The sequence below is a fragment of the Neophocaena asiaeorientalis genome, unplaced genomic scaffold (assembly GCF_003031525.2).
Source record: "Neophocaena asiaeorientalis asiaeorientalis breed wild unplaced genomic scaffold, Neophocaena_asiaeorientalis_V1.1 scaffold798, whole genome shotgun sequence".
Classification (NCBI taxonomy): domain Eukaryota; kingdom Metazoa; phylum Chordata; class Mammalia; order Artiodactyla; family Phocoenidae; genus Neophocaena; species Neophocaena asiaeorientalis.
The window spans coordinates 1,336,547-1,359,568 of record NW_020173042.1 but is presented as its reverse complement, the minus strand read 5'-3'; the positions used below and the strand labels follow the sequence as shown (position 1 = coordinate 1,359,568).

The 23,022-nt window shown below is 38.5% G+C and overlaps 1 protein-coding gene and 1 non-coding gene across 2 annotated transcripts in view; both read right to left on the bottom strand.

Annotated features, from left to right (window-relative positions):
• The window catches only part of CNTNAP2 (contactin associated protein 2), a 2,003,631-nt gene that overhangs the window by 997,098 nt on the left and 983,511 nt on the right, over positions 1-23,022 (bottom strand). The gene's annotated exons all lie outside the window — the stretch shown is intronic.
• Positions 2,833-2,939, bottom strand: LOC112398362 (U6 spliceosomal RNA). The gene has a single exon (XR_003002994.1). It is a non-coding gene; the product is annotated as a U6 spliceosomal RNA (small nuclear RNA).

The window sequence follows — 23,022 nt, the reverse complement described above, 5'->3', positions numbered from 1 at the left end:
GTAGAATAAGTCTCTCCCTCAGGGAAGTTAGATGCTAGATGAAAATGTGTTCTATATGATTATTATAAGCTATTGGCATAAACGTAAAGAATAGTGACAATGAAACTTTCAGGATCTGGTGCCTAATTTTATCAAATATTTACTGATGTCTACTATGTGAAAGGCATTCATTTTCATCAAGATTTATCTTCTCTGGTTTGAGTCGATGTTTTAGGAATGAATGACAGTCTCACCTTCAGCTGTTCAAGAAGTTAAATCGTGATCTACTTTTTCCTTTGAAAAGATAATTTTTAATTGAATCATATTTTTAAATATTCATCCTGTGCAGAACTTTTTAATGCATTATCTGAAATTCAAGTATATCTATCACTAATAAATTTATGTACATTATAACATGTTGAAATGTAGATAAGTATTACATATTTGGCATAATATTATAAAGGTTCAGAGTGATTAAATTTGGAGTTAGTTATTTAATCATCTTCATTATAATTCTTATTTCAAGTATATATTTTTGGATGTGTCTAGCAAGCTATGTATAATGATCTATATTCAAGATAGAAGCTAATTTATATTTATTGAATCTTACAGTAAAAAAATGTAAGCTCCATTCTGTTAGAAGGGCAAGGTTATAAAATCCTATAGATGCAAAATTATAAATTTCACTTATTCATAATTTTAGAATCATTTTTAAGGTAATTGTGCAAGTTTTATTACTTAACACCTTATGAAAAGATTGAAATACTTTTAAAGGATTAATTATAAAACAAAATTTTATTGCTATATTATGGAGAAAATCATCATGCTTTTATTAATTTTCAGTAGGAATGTTTCATTTTCCTTTATAAAAATGAAAATTTCATTCAATATAAAATGGTATAAAATATTGTTTTTCATTTCAGTCATTGAATCACTTGATTTTATACCTACTGAGGTCATGGTTGAGAGAAATGGTAACTTTTTTCTCCTACATTTGTAAGGAGGTGAATGATTAAGGAGGAAATAAGAATGATGCTGCCTCCAAGAAAACATGAATGATTTTACTCATTCAACAGATATATGATTTTTCTGTAGTTACAAATTCTGTTGAATGTAGGGGATAGGGACTATTTGGAACATTATCCTCGACTTTAGAGATACTTACTTTTGGAGGGTACATGTGTGTAAATTAAGTAAATATTGCTTAGTGCTAAAATAAAGAACTGACAATTAACTTTGGAATGGATGGCTTACTTTCTCTTTTTTTTTCTTTGTTTAATGTTCAATTTATTAAACTCATGAATCTAATACCCCAAACTGAAAATGAATTTTTTCTTGGGGCCTTTAAATATTGATTACAGATTTATTAAGCGTGTCATTTTAAAAAGTTTAAACTAACTGTAATTATATATTTAGAACAGCTGATCCTTTTAAACACTTTGAAACCATAATTCGCAAACATATAAAACAAAGGCTACAGAACTTATTGTTATAGTTTCACTTAAATTTACTCTAAAGCATCAATATCATAGGTTTAATGTCTTTCTTATTTCTCTTCTTGCTTTTCTATATTTGTTTTTAGATACCCTCAGAGTTTCAGCATTATTAATTTTATTCCTTTCCTTGGGTCATAAAATTCTTAGCAGATCCTGAAGAAAAGATTACCTTATCAGAACTGCCTAGATTGCAGAACTTTGGTTTATTGACTGACTAATTCTTGATCATACTTGTTTCTCTCAAGGTGATTCTAACCCAAACCACCTTTCTATATTAAGCTTTTCTATAAAAGCTTAACTATAAAATTAACTATAATTTTCTATAGTTAAATTACACCTGTTAATGCCAGTGCGACTATTTCAGGCCTTATCTTATGCGTAGGGTTTTAATTTTGCAACCTAGTATTTATGTCTGACTTTTTCAAAACAAAAATATCACTTGGCCATTGTTATACATAACCTATTATCTTGTCATAGTCAAGTATTGATTTTTGTGTCTTAGCTTTATAAAGTTACACTTCCCTTATTAGCATTGAGATTTAATCTCTTAGGGGTTGAGAGATTAAGTCTGTGTAGTTAAGTGTTCCTCTGTAGGTCATCTGGCAAACACTGTGGAACCCCCTTTCAGGTTGGTTATTGTGGGTGCCCACCCAAACTGAATAGTCCTTCCTGTTCTTGGCATCTACATTTTCTGGGGCTGTTTGACTTACAGTGTCCAGTGTTTATTCTTAACAGATAAAGCAGACATACGACTGTGCTTTATAAACATACAAGATTCATAGAAGAAATATCAAACCCTCTTAAATACTAAAATCAATAAAAAATAAACATCTATTATAGTCACTACTTTCTATTACAGTAATCTTTCGGGCAGGCTTCATAATAACGTTTCTATTTTGAGTCATTTTGAATTCATGGTCTTTCACTAAACTCATCTTGTAAACCATGATGATGATTATGATGGTGATGGTGGTGGTGATGATGATGGTGACGGTGCTTTTGATGCTCAAGTTGTAACTTCATCCTAAGAGATGCATCTTTTTTTAAATAGGCAAGAGTAAACTATAGTGTTTAAGGATGCACATTTGGGTGATAAAACCAAAAAAACAAGAAAGTCATTATTATAAAAGTGAGGCTATGAAGAAGGGGAAGGGGGTGTGATCAGAATGAAGCTCGTGGAAGGAGCTCATGGAATAGGTGGCAAAGTTCTATTTTTTGACCTGGGTAAATATTTGATTTGTGTGTGTGTTATATCTGCTCTATTTGTATAATAGTAATTTTATTTAAAAATCTGTCACCGTATGGTCACTGGGGGGCCCTTTATGTTGACTCCTTTATCCTTTATACACTGCCCCTAAAAAATATGGAACGCTTCACGAATTTGCGTGTCATCCTTGCACAGGGGCCATGCTAATCTTCTCTGTATCGTTCCAACTTTAGTATATGTGCTGCCGAAGCGAGCACTGGCTTACTTTCTTTTGAGGGCATTAGGGAGAAGTTTCATGAAAACTTCATGGAAGAGTTTCTATTATTGGAAATGGATGGTAAGGCTACTTGAAATGAAGGGATTGTTAAGAATAAAGGAATGGAAGTTTAGCAGGTTATTTTGTTTGCATGATTTCTGCCCCTTCCTGAGCTCCTTGAACACATAAATGAATATATATATATATTCATGAATCCCCAGAGCTAAAATGCTCACTCTATGTTTGCTGAATGGATAAATGGACTACGTGTCCTTCAGTAAGAGCCCTTTGCATGCAGGAGATATGACAAGAGGTACTCGTTGAAGACAACTCATGAAGGACTCTGAATTTCAAGTTAAGAAGTTTGAACTTCATTCAGAAGAAGTTTATGAAGTGAAGAAGTGGCATAATTAGAGATTTCTTGAGAAGGTAAATCTAGCAGCTACGGACTGCAAGTAAAACAGAGACTTGTTACAACATCCCCACAATAAAGATGTTTATCATGTGCGTGTGCAAATTTTTAAGATAAATTTATATTAATTATACTTAGAAACATGAATTATCTCCACTCAAAACCAAAAATCAGAGGGAGGCAACTCAGAAGCTCAAATAGGATTAAGCTAGAACTGTTTTATTCCCATTTCGATACTCCATTCCATGATTTATTTCTGAAAAATTAAACTCATCCAGTCTTATCCTTGCCTCAGTAATGTTATGGGCCTTCTCTTTTTTGTCCCCATCTAGCTTTTGCCGCTTTTCTGAATTGCTCTAACGTTCGCCAAGGCTTATTATTGTATATCTCTGAACTCTCCTGCTATGACTATATAAATTGCAATCTGATTTTGAGACAGTCTTAAGTGTTCCTATTTATATTTCAGCTACTCATGCATAAACTTGATTACGAATTATGTGTACATAGCCATAGTTAGTGAATCCTCAAAACATACTGCAAGCACATAGTATTTCACTCACAGGAACAACAGAATACTGGCTATCATGGGTGTTTTATGAAGATATATTATTGAACCACAAAAAAAATCACGAGATGAATGGTAACAGCACTTGCACTTCATCCCTGAAGGCACTGTGGCGCTGTCAGTTAAACACTGGTGAGCACAACTTAGTTCTGAATTCTAACTGCATTTTGTCGCCACTGGCAACTACCTATTATAGGATAAGTGGGTTCTTCCCAGGAAGCCCACAGGGCTAAATTGCTTTGCACATTCTGTTCTTATGTATAGCATCTGCGCTTCATTCATTTTTTTTTCTTTGTCAATTGAACTCAGCATTAGAGTGTTTGCTTATAAACCAAATGCATATATAAAAGTATATCAATGCAAAGAAAACCCCAACATAGACATTAATATTGCAAATCTGTTCTCAAAACACTAGAATAGCTTATGAACTCCCAAACACATTTATATTTTAGTGAAATGCTATGTTGTTACAGTAGAAAACAGTGCTTCAATCTAATGAGTATACAGAGAAAAATTGTATCTATATTAAGACCATTTTTCTCTAATGTGAGTTCCAATATTGGCAGCAAATTTGTGTTTTCATTTGTTTGTTTTTGGAGGCTACGGTCTCTGGAACATAGCTGTGACAATGGTTGCTTCTCTTAAATCAATTTACTCTATGCCAGGGATAAAGAAGAGTTATTTAATTCAACTTACAAACATTTTATTGGTCTTAATTGGGCTTAGAAATGTGTACTTGGGTTACAGTTCTGTTTAAAAGATGTTGCTCCTCGGGCTTCCCTGTTATATAGTCACCCAATTCATAGATCATACAGAACAAAATGAATAAAAACACCCTCTTGTGGTGTCTGCCCTTCTCATCTATGGGACAGGAGGAGCCAGAAAAGAATTTCTGTTAAAGAAGAAGGCGTCTAACAGACCTGTAAATACAAGCTTGCATTTACATGATTTTGAGTACCAGTATAACTGAGCTTTCTGGGCTACGTAAGGAATCGTTATTTTTCTCAGACTCTGGAAAGACTGGTCCTGTTGTTATGAAAAACCCTTGAAATAAGAGTCACTTAAGAGTTTACTCTGAAAAACAGTGATAAATATCCATGATGGAAATGCTAAGTTAAGACAAGGAGATGCCTAAACCCAAAATGTTCTATTAATTGGAAATGAGTGTCTTCGGGGGGAAAAAATGCATAGAGAGGCTTGTGTTTGTCACTGTGTCTGTCTAATACTACCCCCTTCCAAAACAGACTTCACCCCGAGTTCGCGCTGAGGGGCGGCCATAGACGGCCATGTTTATACCTCATGAGCTTGCATCGCGGCAGATAGACCAAAAGGCCGCCACTTCTGCATCTGGCAAATAGGGCCACCACGATGTAGAGCCTGAAGAAGGCACCGGTCACATTTTTTTCTACTTAAATGATCTCCCTGGAGTTAGGCATTCCTCAGCCCAGGCTGCCCATTGACAGTACCCTGCTGAAAATAGATTACCAAAAATGATTTTGCACATAAAGCTTCCCCATGTCAAAGATTCCTGGAATCTAACCAGATTCAAAGAGACCGCTTACCCGAGGCATCCCAGCTGAAAGAAGCAGACATAAAACCTGTAATACATACATTTGAGCCTTTTACAGGAGTAGCCTGTGAATCACAAGTGCTGCAACCACCAGGTCATTTGTGTGAAATGCAAACTCTCAGCCTGTACCCTGAGAGGTTCTAATTCCCGAGGTCTACGGTGAGGCCTGTGGGTCATGATGAACAGCCGGGGCTGAGATCCATTGCTGGAGCGGTGCCATCCCATAGAAACATAAAGCAAGCCACAAGACAAGGCACATTTGCAAGTTTAGATTTTCTGGTAGCCACACTTAATAAAAGGATAAACTGGTGCTTAATTTTAACAATATATTTAATTTAACACAATATATCCAAAACACTCTTTTAACATGCAATGAATATGAAAAAGTTACTAGTGAGATATACTGCACTTTTTTTTTTCATAGGAAGTCTTTGAGTTTTTCAAGCACTCCATAGACACATGTGGCCAGCACTAACATACTGGATAGCACAGACAGAGAAGGAAGTTGGGATTTTCTGCTTTCATTAAAGCTATTGTGATTCCTAAACCAGCCCCAGGCTTGAGTTACCAGAGGCTACATTGGTCTTTGTTATTCTTCCCTCTTAACCCCAAGACCTGAAACTCCATATCCCTCATCCCTACCACTTTTACCTACTAAACTCCTATCTGTCGTTAAATTTCAGCTCAAATAGAACCTCCTCTTGCTTGGTTGCCCTAGCCCCTCTCATCCCCCAACCCTGACACCACGAAAAGCAAAATAAACATAGCAAACAAGAATGTTATTATCTATTACAGTTATCAACTGAAAAAACTGCACAATGTGAGTTAAGTTTATTGGGGGCAAAATGAGGACTATAGCCTGGGATGCAGCATCTCAGAAAGCTCTGAGAAACCACTCTGGAGAGATGACGAAACTGCAACAGACAGAAGTTGTATCTTGCTCTAGCTCAAATAACTGGTGCTGGAACTGGATGTATTTGAACCTCTTAGTGCTGTATTAACAGCAGAGATTCTGAAGTCAAATAGCACTGACAGTTACTCATGTGTGTGACCTTGGGCAAAAAGCTTAATCTCATGGTGACTGTTTGTAAATGAATTTTTCTCCCTCCTAGGAAATTAAATATTATGCCTGTTTTCTAAAATTAAATAAATCAAGATGCTCAAAACATTAAAAAAAAAAAGAATGTAAACAAAACCCTGGGTACCTAGTTTCATGTTTCCTTGTTATATACTCTCAGAACACCGTGTATCTTTCATAACACTGTCACGGTTGGCTATACATTTATTCCTGTGGTTGATAATTATTGACTGACTCCTTCTCCCTGAGGGATGGTACTGTATCTGTATCTTGCAGAGGATGTATATTCAAAATAATTATGTTGACTAGGCAAATGAATTCCTAGTTCTTGAATTGAGCCTTGGAAGATTCATAGACACACACACACACACACACACACACACACAGGATATTTCTTTTCCAAACCTTAAGGGCCAGAGGGAAATTGAATGTGAGGCTAACTGAGCTCACTTATGGGACCACCATGAGACTGGACATTGCTAGGAGTTTTCTTCTATGGAGGGAAGCCAGGTAACATTCATTTCTGGTAAATTGCCTCACGAGATCTCAGAAAATAAGGGACCTGAGCCTTGAAGGGTCTAGTAATTTGTTGTGAGTTTTTTCTCATTCTAAATAAAGATTCTACCTTATACTTAATTTTGTTTTTGTAATTCGATATTCCTTTTTTGTAAAGAGTTCCCCCAGCTCCAAATTGTATGACGCTTCATGTTCCACAAAGCCTGGATCTACCCCTGCAGAGAACATAAAAGCTTTAATCCTTTGATCATTTTGTATATGAGGAAAAAATTCAATCCTTTTCCAAAAATTTGGATTCTAATGCTTTGTATTGTAATGACTTTTCTTATCAAAGTGAAGGGTCAGCACCAAGGAGGCTACATACAGGTTAATGGTGCCAGATTTCAGGGGAGAGTGAAGGGGTGTGTGCATGGGGAGGGGTGCATCCCACTGCTTCTGACACAGCCCTAAATACCATTCTGTGAAGACCAGAAAGACCACAGGGCTGACACCAGATTTTCCTTGGGCAAATTGTACTCTCCTTCATTAGGTTAACTTCCCTAGTCAGAACTGAAGATTGGAGGGCTAGGGAAATGAAGATTTGTATAATCGGAAACATATTCAGCAAATACAAAATTTAGGGGAGTACTATCAGAAATTAAGTGCAGCTTGCATGGTATTCACTCATTCACACAATAACTGAATTCCTATGAAATACAAACAGTATGGTAAGTGCTGGAGGTATAATAGGAGGCGAATGGATCCCATCCCTGCCCTCAGCAAGTCTAGAGTCAGAGAAAGTATCACCATTACAGGAGTTCAGAACAACAACAAAATGATAACCCTGGTTGGTGTGGTTAGGTAAGGCTTTATACAGAGGGTAAATCTTGAAATATATTTGCAAGGAGAGGAAAAATGTGTACAGTAAACATGAAAGGAAACAAGATCCTAGGGGAGGACATCACCATCAGAATTAAAAGAATAAAATAATCTTACCATTTTCTCTATCATTCATTGTGTGTCATCCAGTGATACCAGATAATAGGACATCATTAATAATGTTTCTATCACCTTTATTGTTATCTTTTAAATAAATGTCCATGCTTTTTTTAAAAACTTTATTTGTTGCAATTTTTGAAGTATTACAGGAATATGTAATGTTCCTAGACTTAATAAATATAATTTTTATAGCAGGAATAGGCTTAGCAATGTAAAAACATGCTGCCTGGACTACCATAACGCACACATTTATTCTAAATAAACTTCATCTCTTCTCCCCTTGGCCTGATTACCAGGAACCTGGGATTGAGATGAGCAGGAAAGTCAGGAGGCCATAGAAAATCTGCTGTTGAAAGTGAAGCTAAAGTAGAGATGAGTTTGATGTGTAGCCTTGCATGCCCCTGCTAATCCTCACTGTTGTCACTTTAATTTCGAATCATCTCTTCTTTTTACCATTTAACCATCATGCTAGCCTAGACTGCTAAATAGCTTTTGCTGGAGAAAATGAAATACTATTCTCTAATCTTTAGAGATGTAACACAGGAATACACAACAAACAAAACCGATAAGTTAGAAACTTAATAAAGAACTAAAGTTAGAAACTGAATTTTGCTTATGATAAATGACTCAATAAAAGAGAGTAAAAAAACAACTGCTATAACTACTCCCAGACCCCCAGTTCTGCCATAAAAATAATAATTAAATCCAACAATAGGCTCAAAATCCCATTTTATTCACGGTAATAATAGATAGGGTTTTTAAATCATTTTTATGAAAGCACAAATTTCTCAGTGAATAGAACGCTGCAGAATTGCTCTTAGGCTGCAGAAGTATCCTAGCAGGACTGTGTTCTTTGTAGTACTGGTCTCAGAGTACTCAGATACTTGGAGCTCGTGCAGCACGGAGATGGTTACCTATCAAAGACCCCAGTGCTGTTTCACCTGCCCGGGTCCCTGAGGACGATACATCATGCAGGAAAATGACTAAATCAGGCCTCTATAACTTTTTTGCACAATTGAAAATTTAAAAAAGGTGGCCTTACTGGTCTCATAACTTGGTCAATTGAAAACACATTTGTGAACACTAGAAAGTAGTGACCCTTATTCTGGGTGTTCAAAGCCCTGCTTGGCAGGGGCTCAATTTCAACTCTCGCTTACCCCTTACCAGAGAGTTCTTGTGCAGTGAACTACCTGTGCAACTGTAAGGGTGAACTCAGTCTCAATTGCCTAAGAGATGGTGGTGCCCTTTCTATAAGCCAAAGACATGTCTCCTCAGAAGTTTATTGTACTTTGCAGAATTCTCGATAAATGATCACCTTCTTTCTATCTAGAATTTGAAACCTCTGTCTAGAAAATGCAGAGTTTCTTTATTTTTCTGGATTTCAAGATGTCTCAGAACTGCTTAGGAGCAATGGCATAATCAAGCAGGGGGACGTTGTTGAATCTATAGCTCTGTTGAGGTTCTGATGCTCTAACACGTCCTGCTTCAGGCTGCCATGCGATTGTGATTGGCATTTTTGCGATTCCTGCCGTAAGGTTTCTTACAGCTGTAAGGGTTCTGTGCAACTGCTCCAGGCTGGCCACTTTGGAAGTTCCCCAGGTATAAGTCTGGTGGTCTGACCTGTGCTGGTGGGAACCAGTGAGTGATGGCTGCTCTTGCCGTGGCTCATCCACGCCTGTTTGGCACTCCTTATCCACCATCCCTTAACTTCTTAAAATGTTTTCCCTTCCCACTTTAAACTGTGGGATCTTTTTTCCCCCTCCCTACCTCATCCTACCATTCTACCCAACTTTGTCATGGAGGAGAATGGACAAAAAAACCCCCCAAAATCCTCATTTACGCAAACTATTTGTATTTCAAAAGTTGCTTAAAAATACTTCCTACAATAAATATCTAGTTGTAAACGTCCATGCTTCTTTGGGCAAACAGTTTTGGATGAGAGTGTGCTTTTCCTAAGAGCCTCATATAACAATACGAAAGCAAGAGAAGATTCAGGCTCTGCCCTAGGTCTCTCTTATTTTGTGTCATCATCTTACATGTCTCTACTTCCTCTGCTTCTATTTTCCTTAACTTTAGCCTTTTAAAAAATAGAGTAGGTTCACCCCACCTCTGTCTGTCCCTGTCATATAAATGTCAACCAAATAAAGCAAATTCATTGCTTATATCTATAAAGCTTCCCAGGTTGGAATCCAGAGGCCTCACTGACCTCTGGGATCAAGCAAACCATTTCTCTTTGGGTCATGGGTGCCTCAGGTTTGCCAGATGCTATGTCTCCAAAGACTCAAACAAATACACACACTCTCTCTCCCTTGTATGTCTTACTTGCAAATTGTTTTTTCATTTTATTCAAAGTGATTCCCCAAAGAATGAAATAGATTTTAGATTGTTTTTTAGGGGGATAGAGAAATGAGAGAGGTCATTTAAATATCAAAGTATCCGTATGTATGACTCAAGCTAAATTGAAGGAACTGTGTGTATGGTTTCTATACTGTAACAGCATGAGGACCCTTGGCCTAATTCACTCCTTCTGGGTACAGCACCCTCAGAGTGAAGGAAATAAAAAGATATTGGAAAAAACATACCATAATGTCACTCTAACACTATTTAATACTATGTATAAGTCAAAATATTTCAGGCAAAACTTTGACCTGGTCCAAAGAAAGGTAGTAGATAAATTATAGTGGAATCCTGGCATGTTCCTGTAGTTAAGTTTGTTTTTTCTTTAAGGAGGAACAATGCTTACTTATACCAGTGGTTAAAAATAGATAATTTTTGATTTAAACTATTACTTGTTAGCAGACTTCACAGACTCCCAGATAATTGCTATAGTCAGAAGCTACTTTTTATATTTATATATATATATATATTTTATATTTATAATTTAACTAACTCATTGCAATATTCGGGTCCATTTCCTAAGTGTTTGTTCCTCTGAGGACACCGTCTGTAGAAAGTTACTGCCTATATTAGTTTGCTGGGGCTGCCATAACAAAATACACAAGCTTAAACAATAAAAATTAATTTTCTCAAAGTTGTGGAGGCTAGAAGTCCAAGACCAACTTTGTTTCTTTCTCAGGCCTCTCTCCTTGACTTGCAGATGGCTGACCCCGGGGCTGTGTCCTCACACCATCTTCCCTGTGTTTGTCTATGTCCTAATCCCTTCTTATAAGGACACCAGTCATATTGGATTAGGGCCACCCTGAAATCCCCATTTTAATTTAATTCAATTACCTCTTTAAAGACTCTATAGCTCCAAACACTGTCACATTCTGCGGTACTAGGGGTTAGGATTTCAATATACAAATTTGGGGGGGACACAATTCAGCCAAAACACTGTCTTATACTTAGTTCCTTTCTAATGCTTAAGGTTCTATTTTCAGTCATTCCCCAATCTTCTCTCCAAATGAAATCAGTGCAGTTTTTTAAACATTTCAAACTGAGTCATAAGATTCTTAACATACCCCACATTCACTGTCACTACCGTCCTCTGAATTTAGCTTAAGTCTTACACATTCTTTTTGGATCGTGGTCCTTAAGAACAGTCTGCATTTTATAATAAAATACTATTATCTTTTCTTTGTAACGTTTGCTTGGCTCCTAACACAGTGCCTTGCTCATATCAAGCACTCAAAAATCTTTCAATAGGATGAGTAGAAGAAATTTTATTATCATACATGGCTGCAATAATAAGTGTTATAATCCTGACTCATGTCCAGCTTATGGTTAATTATGACTCTCAAATCATCTCCTGCTTTGCCAGCAAGTAACTAATCATTTTTATTTGAACAGATGCTTACCCATCTAGTGGTTCATCAAAACCTTTCAAAACCATCGTTACAAAATTCTAGGTAACTGAGGTTTTCAAACTTGAAGATTTAAAGCAATTGGTTCTCATCATACCCTACATTTTTTTTTTTTTTTTTGCGGTACGCGGGCCTCTCACTGCTGTGGCCTCTCCCATCGCAGAGCACAGGCTCCGGACGCGCAGGCTCAGCAGCCATGGCTCACGGGCCCAGCCGCTCCGCAGCACGTGGGATCCTCCCGGACCGGGGCATGAACCCGTGTCCCCTGCATTGGCAGGCGGACTCTCAACCACTGCGACACCAGGAAAGCCCCATACCCTACATTTTTAATATTAGCCTCAGCTAACCATTTTTGCATCACTGAATATTTATGAATTACTTTTCCATTTTTTTCCCTAATATAATTTTAAAACACCACTTGAACATCATTAGTGCTGAAAGGTCACTTCTCTGACCTACAGATCAAAAAATGCAATAGGAGAAACTGTTCTGGGTGACAGTAAGACTTTTGTTTCTATCCCCTTACCACTTGACAAGAGCCAATATGGAGAAATTTCTTCTCTAGAGCTTCAAAATATCGGGACCAGCCCTAGCTGCACAACGTAAGTGTGGAGACTTTTAGAAATGCAGAAATCCAAGAATTGTCTTAGACCTTTTGAATCAGAATGCCTGGGGGTAGAGAGATCATGTTTGAAGCTGAAATGGCAGTTTCCATGCACAGTCAGAGCTGAGAATTTTGCTCAACAAATAAGAAACTGGTCCTTACATGTACATTGGAATCACCTGGGGAGCCTGAAAGCAAGCTGCTGCCTGGGTTTCACCCCACCGCCTGGGCATCGGGATATTTAAAACTTTCCAAGTGCTTCTAATGTGAAACCAAAAGGACACACTCATGAGAAATTAGAAGGGCATTACTAGTTATATATTTTTAAAATATATTTGGAAGTTAAAATTATAACACTAGGACTGATTCTGAATAGCATGTTTATTACAAACGGTTCAGTATGACTTGCCAGAGACTGTAAAACATGGGCACAGCAGTGGTTCTTGGCTTTTAAAGTGTTGCTGCTTTAGATCAGAATCCCCTGGAAGGCTTATTATAACACAGATTGCTGGACCCAGCTCCAGTTTCTTTTTTTAAAAAATTTTATTGAAATGTAGTTGATTCACAATGTTGTGTTAGTTTCAGGTGTACATCAAAGTGATTCAGATATATATATATATATATATATATATATTCTTTTTAAGAATCTTTTCCATTATAGGTTATTACAAGATACTGAGTATAGTTTCCTGTGCTATACAGTAGGTCCTTGTTGTTTACCTATTTTATATATAGTAGTGGGTGTCTGTTAATCCCAAACTCCTAATTTATCCCTCCCCCTGCTTTCCCCTTTGGTAACCATAAATTTGTGTTCTATGTCTGTGAGTCTACTTCTGTTTTGTAAATAAGTTCATCTGTATTTTTTTTTTTTTTAGATTCCACATATAAGTGATATATATTTGTCACCATTTGCAGCAACATGGATGGACCCAGAGATGATCATACTGAGTGAAGTGAGCCAGCTCCAGTTTCTGATTCACTCATTCTGGGGTGGTGCCCAAGAAGTTACATTTTTTACAAGTTCCAGGGTAGTATGGACCACACTCTGAGTTTCTACTTCCATAAGGAGGTGCATGTCCCTTCATGCAGATGAGACTATTGATTCCACGTCCCACATCTTGCAATGAAGAGACCATCGACCCAAAGTATATGCACCTGTTTTCAAAGAACATTCTGCAAGATGCACACTACAAGATGTTCTCACGGAATGCCATGTTCCCTCCAAAATCTGAGAAAAAACAGGATTTGGCAGAATCATATGTTATCCTTCACTATTTTCACATACTCTAAAATATAATAATAATAATGGTAAATTAAAGTGTGGATACTACACCTTTCATCTCAATTTGTCATTTTATGTTCACTAGCGTATTTTCAGAATTTTTCTCCCCATTTTTTTTTTTTTGCGGTACGCAGGCCTGTCACTGTTGTAGCCTCTCCCGTTGTGGAGCACAGGCTCCAGACGCGCAGGCCCAGCGGCCATGGCTCACGGGCCCAGCCGCTCCGCGGCATGTGGGATCTTCCCGGACCGGGGCACGAACCCGTGTCCCCTGCATCGGCAGGCGGACTCTCAACCACTGTGCCACCAGGGAGGCCCCTGCACTCATTATTTTAAACAACTCCTTATTGCGTATTTACCACATCCTTAAGACTTTGTTACCTGCTGAAAGAAACACTGAGGTAGGATGCCATCTGTTCTGCTGTCCCTCCCAATCCCCCACTGGACCTGCACATTTGAGCAAGTCACTCAACGTGTTACATCCCTCCAAGCCCCACGTGATTCTTCATGCAGACTGGGTTTCAGGATGAGCCATTTCACCTCTGTCTTTGTCATCACCCTAAATATGTAGGGTCCTTAGCCTTTTTCATGCTCATCCCTGATCTGGAGACTCCCTCCTGCCCCGGTTTGCCTATCACCCTTCTCACTTTTTAATAAATCGCACTGGAGAGGAGAATATCATTTTGGTGTGAAAGCCTGATGGCCATTCCTCAGCTTTGGGCCCTAAAGAGAGTGGTGACTATTCTAACTAGATGGGTTTGACGCCTATGGAATTTTTATTGGAGGTAACATCCACAGTGAGAAGGAGACTAGGGCAGGGGGCTCCTGCACCTGCCATTGTGAATCTCATCTCCTTGCCGCCTGAGTTGTTACCTGGGCAACCAAAGGGCCTGCCTCCTGCATATCAGGTGAGACTGCTGAGTGGAATCCTGCAAGGACTCACTGAAAGGGCCACCTGATGTTGCCCTGTCTGGCATGTTTGCTTCCCGTTCAATAGGCTTCTGAGTAAGCTGGTGTCTTAATGTTTAATTGGACCTTGAAAGACTGCCTAGCGAGCACTGCACGACTGTACTTCTATAATTAGTCCCTTATTTCCTGTTAATCTAAGCAACTCCATCACTCCACTAAAACTATCTTCTCAAAAGCCACCAGTGATTTATTTTTCTTTGTCCAAATCAAAGCCTTTTTCAGTCTGTTGATGCCCAAGTGTTTCTGACACTTGTCAGCGCCTCATCTTTCCTGAAATTCTCTCTTCCTGGGGCCTCATGCTTTTTTTTTTTTTTTTCCGTCTCACAGCACTGCTAACCATTCTTCTCTTTCCAGGCCTGATTTCTTTTTTTCTCTTTGATTTCCTAAGAATGCTGAATTCTCTAGGAACCAGTCCTCTGGCATTTTTTCGCTAGTTTCCACTCAAAGTCAGTCAATCTTATGACCGAACTTCTTACACCCAGCTCTTCATCTACAGTGTGAGCATCTCCCTCCTCCCTTACTCCAATGCTGTATATGTAAATAACAAATTCTAATTGTTAAATACTAAGTATGTGGTCTTATTTTTCAAAACCCCATGTCACACATCCTTTTCCCTATTAAAACCTGTACAGAGTTTTGTACCCATCATTTATATGTAAACAGGTGAAAAGTGATTTTATTATAATATGTATCATAATGTTAATTATCTCTACATTTGATGTCATAAAGCTTTATTTAAAGAGTTATAAAATTCTAGAATAAGTAAAAAAATTAAACATACTTACTTTCATGTAAAAAATATATAGTACTCAAAGCCTAAAATACAGTTTTCAACACTGTTAAGCAAATATAGGTGCTAAAAAAAGAAAGCCAATCAAAAAGGTGAAGTGCAGATTGTTGCTATAAACATTCACTATGCCAAAATAAATAAACGCATAAATAAATAGAATTCACTTTCCTCGGCAGGGGATCATTGTTAGGCAAACTTCCTCTTTGTTGCAGGCTTTTTCCATCATAATTTTGTGACTAAATTTTTCACATGTGCTGCTAATATATGATTGTAATTATAATTTAAAAATAAAGGCAATTCTATGTTTCTTCCCCTTTCTGAGCAAGATAATTATATTTCTTTGGAATATAAATTGCCACCATTTTTAGAGTTAAAAATTCTTCAAAGAACAATTAAGTCTTTGCTGAAACATGAAATAGAAGATAGTTCTAGAGAATATAACAGCGTTTCAATTCAGTGCTTCCAATGAGAACAAAAAAATTGGCCTAACTGTTGCCCAAAGTCAATGCTTCTGATTCTAAGATGTCAGGCTGTATATTTTGAATGAGCTTAAATATATTCAGCAATATAAGCAAGCCTTGTAAACTATAAAGTTATTGAAGTGAATCAAATGTTTACTTTCTCTACATAATTGAAACTAGGAAAAATCATATGGTTGTAATATTAAACATCATGTACTTTTAAGTAAAAGTTTAAAGCATTTCTCCATTATCTTATTTCTTTTCCAGGAAGAAGGAATCAAAAAACAAGCAAAAAAGTTAAAGTTCTTAAAATAAGGGAGTAAAAATTTCCTGTAGTTCTAGACCATTATCTGGTTCAAAAGCAGTATTTTTAGAGTAGAGTTTCATTTTTACACTGGTGCTTAGCTATACATTTTTCCTTTCCATTCCTATAATATTTCGGGGATGTTAGAGCCATGTTTTTGTTGTTCTGATGTAGCTGTGAATACGGTATTGTAAGTTGCATTACAGGAAAGTTTATGGAACCTTTCATTAGAGGCAAAGACTGGCAGTAGTAGCCTTCTGGTGATTGGAGGTTCTCCCCAAAGTTATGAAGTTTCTACTAAGTCACAGTGGGGCAAGTTCTGTCCTACAGCCTGAATGAAATCTCTCATTCTTACAAGTAAGCCATGGAAGAGGGAAAACACACACACACACACACACACACACACACACACACACACCTGGACACAACACTGGCATAATACGAAAGCAATACAATACCCCAAATGTCAAGGTTCAGAGATACATCAGGTTAAAAGAGCAGACACCGACTGCTAGGTTGGAACCAGAGAAATGGGTGAATGAACCCTGTTTTCCCTGCTTACTTGTGTGGATGGAGCGAGTACTTAAAATACGGGACCCTCATCAGTAAAATAGGAATAACCTTATGTCATAGAAGATTAAGACCTGCCAACAAGATACTGCATCAGCACAGTGCTTGACACATAACATACACTGAGAAAATGACACTCTCAAGTACATACTATCCAGAAACCACTGGTCAAGCCTGAAGCCTGATTGTCCCCAATTGTGGACACAATATGAACAGAATCATGTGTGTCCAGGGGCCCAGAAATAAGGCTCTTTCCACTTGAGCTCTGCATCCAAGAGCAGGGGGCTCACTCTGGGGCCTCTCACTCCTGAAGAAGCAGTTTTGTTGGTAGCAGCTAGTTATTACTAGTTATCACTATTACACCTGATTATTATTGTTTTTTAGCCTTCAGAGTCTTCAGAGATCTCTTGTTTCTTATCCCCAGCAAGGATCCTTTCATTCTTCAGCACAGAAGGTGCTCAAGAAAGCCTCAAGAAAATGGCAGGGTCTCTAAAAACATCAAGGCAGTAATATCTTCTATCCTGGTACATTTTTTTCTTAAGAATAATGTAGAGAACCTGCTAGGTGACCAGCAGTATTTACCGTTGACCCTTAAACAACATGGGCTTTTGAAAATCCATGTATAACTCACTTACAGTTGGCCCTCCTTACAGGCAGTTCTTCTGTACCCGTGGATTCAACCAACCACAGATTGTGTAGCACTCTAATGTTTAATGTTGAAAAAAATTTGCATATAAGTGGGTCCATGCAGTTCAACCCCGTGTTGTTCAAGGGTTAACTGCACATGGGTAGGGAACCCTCATTTGTCAAAAGAGGTGTTTCTAGGTCACTTTCTTTACTATCTTCTGGAATAACAAGAAGGTTCAATCCAGGGACAGATGACAAATATAAATGCACAAGCATCAGAGCGGGCAGTGGGCGATAGAATTCAATAGAAGAAAATGACCTAGGCTCTAATTACCTGGACTAGATATTTCATTCCTTCCTACTGGGGCTTTTTAAAGTTCAACTTCTTTAAGACTGTCACCATCTGATCCCTGACAAGTCCCAACCTGACTGGTGGAGAATCAAGCAGAGGGACAGGATACTGATTAGTGAGCAGTTTACTGAATACAGTCTTTGGATGCAGCTTCCTGAGTTCAAATCCAGGCTCTGACACTTACCAGATACTGTGCCTGGGCTGGTTATTTAACCTCTCATTGTCTCACTTCTATCATCTACAAAGTGGGGATAATAATTGCACCTGCCTTATAGGGTAATCATGTAGATTGAGTTAACTTTTGTAAGGGCATAGGACACGCATAACACATAGCAGGAACTGTGTGTTTGATAAATCACATAGAATAAATAAATCTACCACAGGCTTGGCATTATGGGTGGATCAGAATCCAGGGATAGAAAACTATATCTCGTATTGCCATTTTCCTTTAATGCATAATTTTGAGTAGTGAGTCATAGAACTTGAGAGACTCTAAAGAGATTTGTTTTTTTTCTAGCCTCATTCTTTCACTTGGGTAAGAAATTATTTCCCCCACTTTATAGGTGGAGCAAGGGAGATTCAGGAAGTTTAAATTACTTACTAAAAGTGAAACAACAAAAAAGAAACTCTGTGAGAAAAGATGAGACTAGAAACTGAGGAAAAAGTTGTCCTAAACCTGTTGTGAGACAGGACTTTTTTGCCAGATGCAATTCACAGCCCCTCCTGAAAGCAATTAGAATCCTGATAAAACTCTCCAGCAATTTTCTAAGAGACTTTGATGATCTTTCAAGATCCTTTCTGAGAATGTAGGGTCACCCATTCTGCTATCAGTTTTGGAACTTGCTTACATTTTAATCCATTTTGAGACTAGCCTAATAGTCTCAAACCAGACATTTCTTTATTGTTATTGCCTTTCTTTTTTCCTACAAAATGTTTTTACTAGCAGGGGCAACCTGGAGCGCGGCTTATCAGCAACCTCTCATTTACCAGCATGTTTGAAACAAAACTATGATGTGGGCACAAAACTATTTTATCTGAGAAGTTGTCTTTAAATATATACATATTTCCCAATTGAATACAGCATTCCTTCCTATATTCTTAATGATTCTTATCCCCCACTGCTTTTCATTAATCCTAAAAACTCATAGATCCATTGAATTAGAGTTGGAAGAGATATTAGTGATCAACCAGGCCAAATTTCTTAATTGAAAACATAAGAATCTTCTCAGATGCAGCTCTGGAGACTTAAAGAGAAGGTTATACTAAATGTAAGTGTCCTGAATAAGCCATTACTTATCCTTTCTGTGGGCAAACATGGCTTCTCTATTTGCAGAGGGTTTGTTTGTTTATTGCCTTCCTCCTTACCATCCAGGCTCTAGACAAAAGTGAAATAAGTCCCTTTTTCCACTTTTTCTCTCTCTCCCCCGCCAACGGTTGGAAAGGGTAAGACCAGAGAAAACATGAGACAACAGTGGTTCTCAAACCTGAGTTTGCCCCAGAATCACCTGGAGGGTTTGGTAAAACACAGATTGCTGGGCTCCACTCTGGAGTTTCTGATTCTGTAAATCTAGAGTGAAGTCCAAGAATTTGCATTTCTAACAAGTTTCCAGGTGATGCAGCTGGTACCAGTCAAAGAATAACACAGGAGCTACCTCAATGGAAAAATCTCTTTTTGATCATCACCTTCAAGACAGACACACCTTTTCTCTCCCTCCCCCTGGAGGAGGGGATGGACTGAGACATATAATCCAAATGCCTAATGTTGAGAGACTATCAGACTGGAGGGGAAAGTGCTGCGTCAATAGGGGATGAAAAGGTGTCCTGAGAGAGGCTGTCGGGAAGGTTCCTGGAGGATCTCGGTGGTAATAAGGTTCTCACCCTGAGAAGCCACTTCTGACTCTCCAGCATCTCGCACTTTATTGAGGTTTGGACTGTATCAACTTAAACTGGAAAAAAGAACTGGTGGAACTTTCCTCAAAACTCTCTTAGGGGACTTCCCTGGTGGCGCAGTGGTTGAGAGTCCGCCTACCGATGCAGGGGACACGGGTTCGTGCCCCGGTCCGGGAGGATCCCACATGCGGCGGAGCGGCTGGGCCCGTGAGCCATGGCCGCTGAGCCTGCGCGTCCGGAGCCTGTGCTCCGCAACGGGAGAGGCCACAACAGTGAGAGGCCTGCGTACCGCAAAAAAAAAACAAAAAAAAAAACTCTCTTAGGGAAAGCTCAAGACATTCTTCACTATTTGAGTTTCATTAAATTTTTCCATAAGGGGTGGGGAGACGGTGATCCATGCTTGACCCAGAAGTGTCTTCCTTGGCTCCTTTAATCCAGAGTCCCCTCCCCCACATCCCCAAAGGCCTTGTTCTCTAGAACAAAGGGGTGGGGAAAATGAATGCTATTGACTGTAACGTGATCCCTTCTCTCCATTTCTAAATTCCTGCAGGTGGGATAGATCTAAGAAGGGGCAGGTTTTCTTAATCAAAAGGATCCTCCTGAAGGTTCTCCGAGTAAGAGGTTATTTGGAGATCAGGTTTGACTTCTACAAACACACCCCTCCTCCCCCACCCGCATTCCCCACAACATCTAGTAACATCTTTGGAGTTGTTTTAACCAGTGTTTCCAGCCTCAACGCTGTCATCAGCGTCACGCGGGGAGCATGACAAACTACCAGGCCAGGACTCCACCCCAGACCCACATCATCAGAAGCTGCGCTGTGATTTGGCGTCTGAATTGTTAAGGTTCCCAGCTGATTCTAATGTGCCCTCTAAGGGTCAAAACATCCCTGTTTTAATCAGACAGCCAGTTGCGTGTCTGGTAGAGCTGCCTGTCTTAATCTGGGTAGTGAGGAAACGCTTCAACCATGGCCGATTTAGGCAGCAGGGAAACTGCGTGAGGGTGCTGTGCGAACGGAAAAAGAAATAAGACCGGTGGTGGGAGAGCTCTTCTGAAAAGGAGCCGCCGTCAAAGATCAAGGAACTTCGGTAGAAACATCCAGTATGTTAGCAAACTTGCTTCCCCAAGTCACCAATGTCTAAAATCAACTATGGTCTTTTGAGAAGTACAAGGGAAGACCTCAGCTTTCCCAAGTCAGCGGAGTTTCCGTTCCAGCTCTGAATCTGCAGTGGGGTGAGGGAGAGATTGAAGGTAAGTGTTTGAAACTTCTTTCACCTCCGAAGTCTTCCTTTAGTTTAGGGCATAGCTGTGTTATTCAAAGGACGACCCTACTTATGGCTTCTTTATAACTGGGAGACTGCTCTCGGGCGCTTAAAGGCATCAACGTTTGGAGGATGTCCACAAAACGGGACAGTGGGTATTTCATGCAAGATGAGGCTTTTTTAAACTTTGCTAAGATAGTTGTGGTTTGAATTTCTCTTGGAGGAAAATGGGATGCATTGATCATTTGTGCCTCTTACATGGTGAATAGAAAACAGATTTGAAAATCTCTGCCTGTTCGTGAACTTAAAACTCAGTGACTCACATTGTGAATAAACACTACATCCTTAGGCATAAAAGAAACTTTCTTTTCTAAAGCTTTTCTCCTGTCTAGCTGCTTTTTAGCTATTTGACCCAAGGAGTCCTCAGAAAGCTTCTAGAAAATGGGCTCCTCCGGTGAGCATGTAATGCTTCAGTATTTTTCTTAACCTGTACAAACTCTTCATTCACAGAGTTGGCTTTGTATTGTCAACTAACTAGGCTGGGCAGAATTTTCCCTCACCCTCTGGCGTTTTGAAATTGTGTGTTTTCCTCCAAGGCTTAAATACTAAGTTTTTTGCTTTTTTCATTCTTGCAAAGAACAGGTGGCTCATCAAGGCCAGAATTCTTAAGTAACTTTGCTATGCTTAGTCATGACTCCCTTATAAGCCACTTGGCTCCTTTATATTAATGAGGCTCTCTATAACTTTCCTTAAATTCTTGTTCTTTATCTCTGTTTTCAAAATGGGTGAAGGGCGTTAAAAAGTACAAACTCAAAGCCATAAAATAAATCAGTCATGGGAATGTAATGTATAACATGGGGACTGTAGGTCATAATATAGAATATAATTTTAAATATCCCTTTGATGTTATTAGGACAGACTTCAATATTCCAAATACTGAAGTAAATGATGTTAAATAGAAAACAAAATCTTTAAAAAACTTAAAGGTATTTTTAAAAACAATATTTCTACCTCTTCTAATAATCAGTCTTTATCCTCAGTGTTAGAATAGTATTCACAAACACTTGACATAGAGTGAGGTCCTAGTAAGTATTTTTCGGTGAATGCATGAATGAATAAATGACTGAGTGAATAAAGGAAGGAATACCCATTGAATATTTATAAATGAGGAAAAGGACATATAGGTAGAAAAGTATAGGAGTTTAGAAGGAGGGATAAAAACTGAATCAGCGATCAAGGGTAATATGGTTCCACAGTTCTGCTAACTAATCCACTGTCTTAATGGGCATGATAGTTAATGCTTGTCAGCTGACAAGGATGCAACTTGATTCTGTTGCTTAGCAATAACACTGCAAAGGATAAAATGCATCTAGTGTCCTATGGAAAGCCACTTTATTGATTTAAATTACTAAGACTCCTGAGGAGAGAGGAGATGAACTCTAAAGAAGAAGAAATGATTTTTTAATGTAAAAAATATTATGTAAAAATACAATATCAAAAAATATTCCCTAGCTGGATTGTTAATTTCAAATTAAACTCTCTCTGAATCTTTATAACTGTGATACTGCTTTCTATATTAGACACACAGTAGGGACTGAAATAGAGGCTTGTAAAATGGGGTAGAATGAAGTGAACTAAAAGCATCTTCCAGCTCTATTTAGTGATTAATCCCCAGAACCTTCTTTCTTGAGGTGAGATTGTATTCTTTACTATACTTTTCTAAAATAATTTGCCTTTCATTATTTTAAAAAAATGCACACAACTTTTTAGTAGCTATTTTTAGTGTTCCACTATTCTTACAGAAACAATGACCCAAGTTGGAAGATAAAAGCTGAAGTAATTGGATTTTATTCTAACACAGAGTGTTATTTGTGATCTAGATCAGCGAAAGCAAAAAAAAGTTTTACCCCTCGTAAAGACCGGGTCCAGTTGATTGGCAGAGCCACCTGGGACGGGCCCAGTGTAAGAAAGTCACTGAAGCCAGAGTGGGGCTCAGTGATGCTGCCACACGTAGAGGAGAATAGGGTGGAGCCACAGGCCTCTGCTTTACTGTC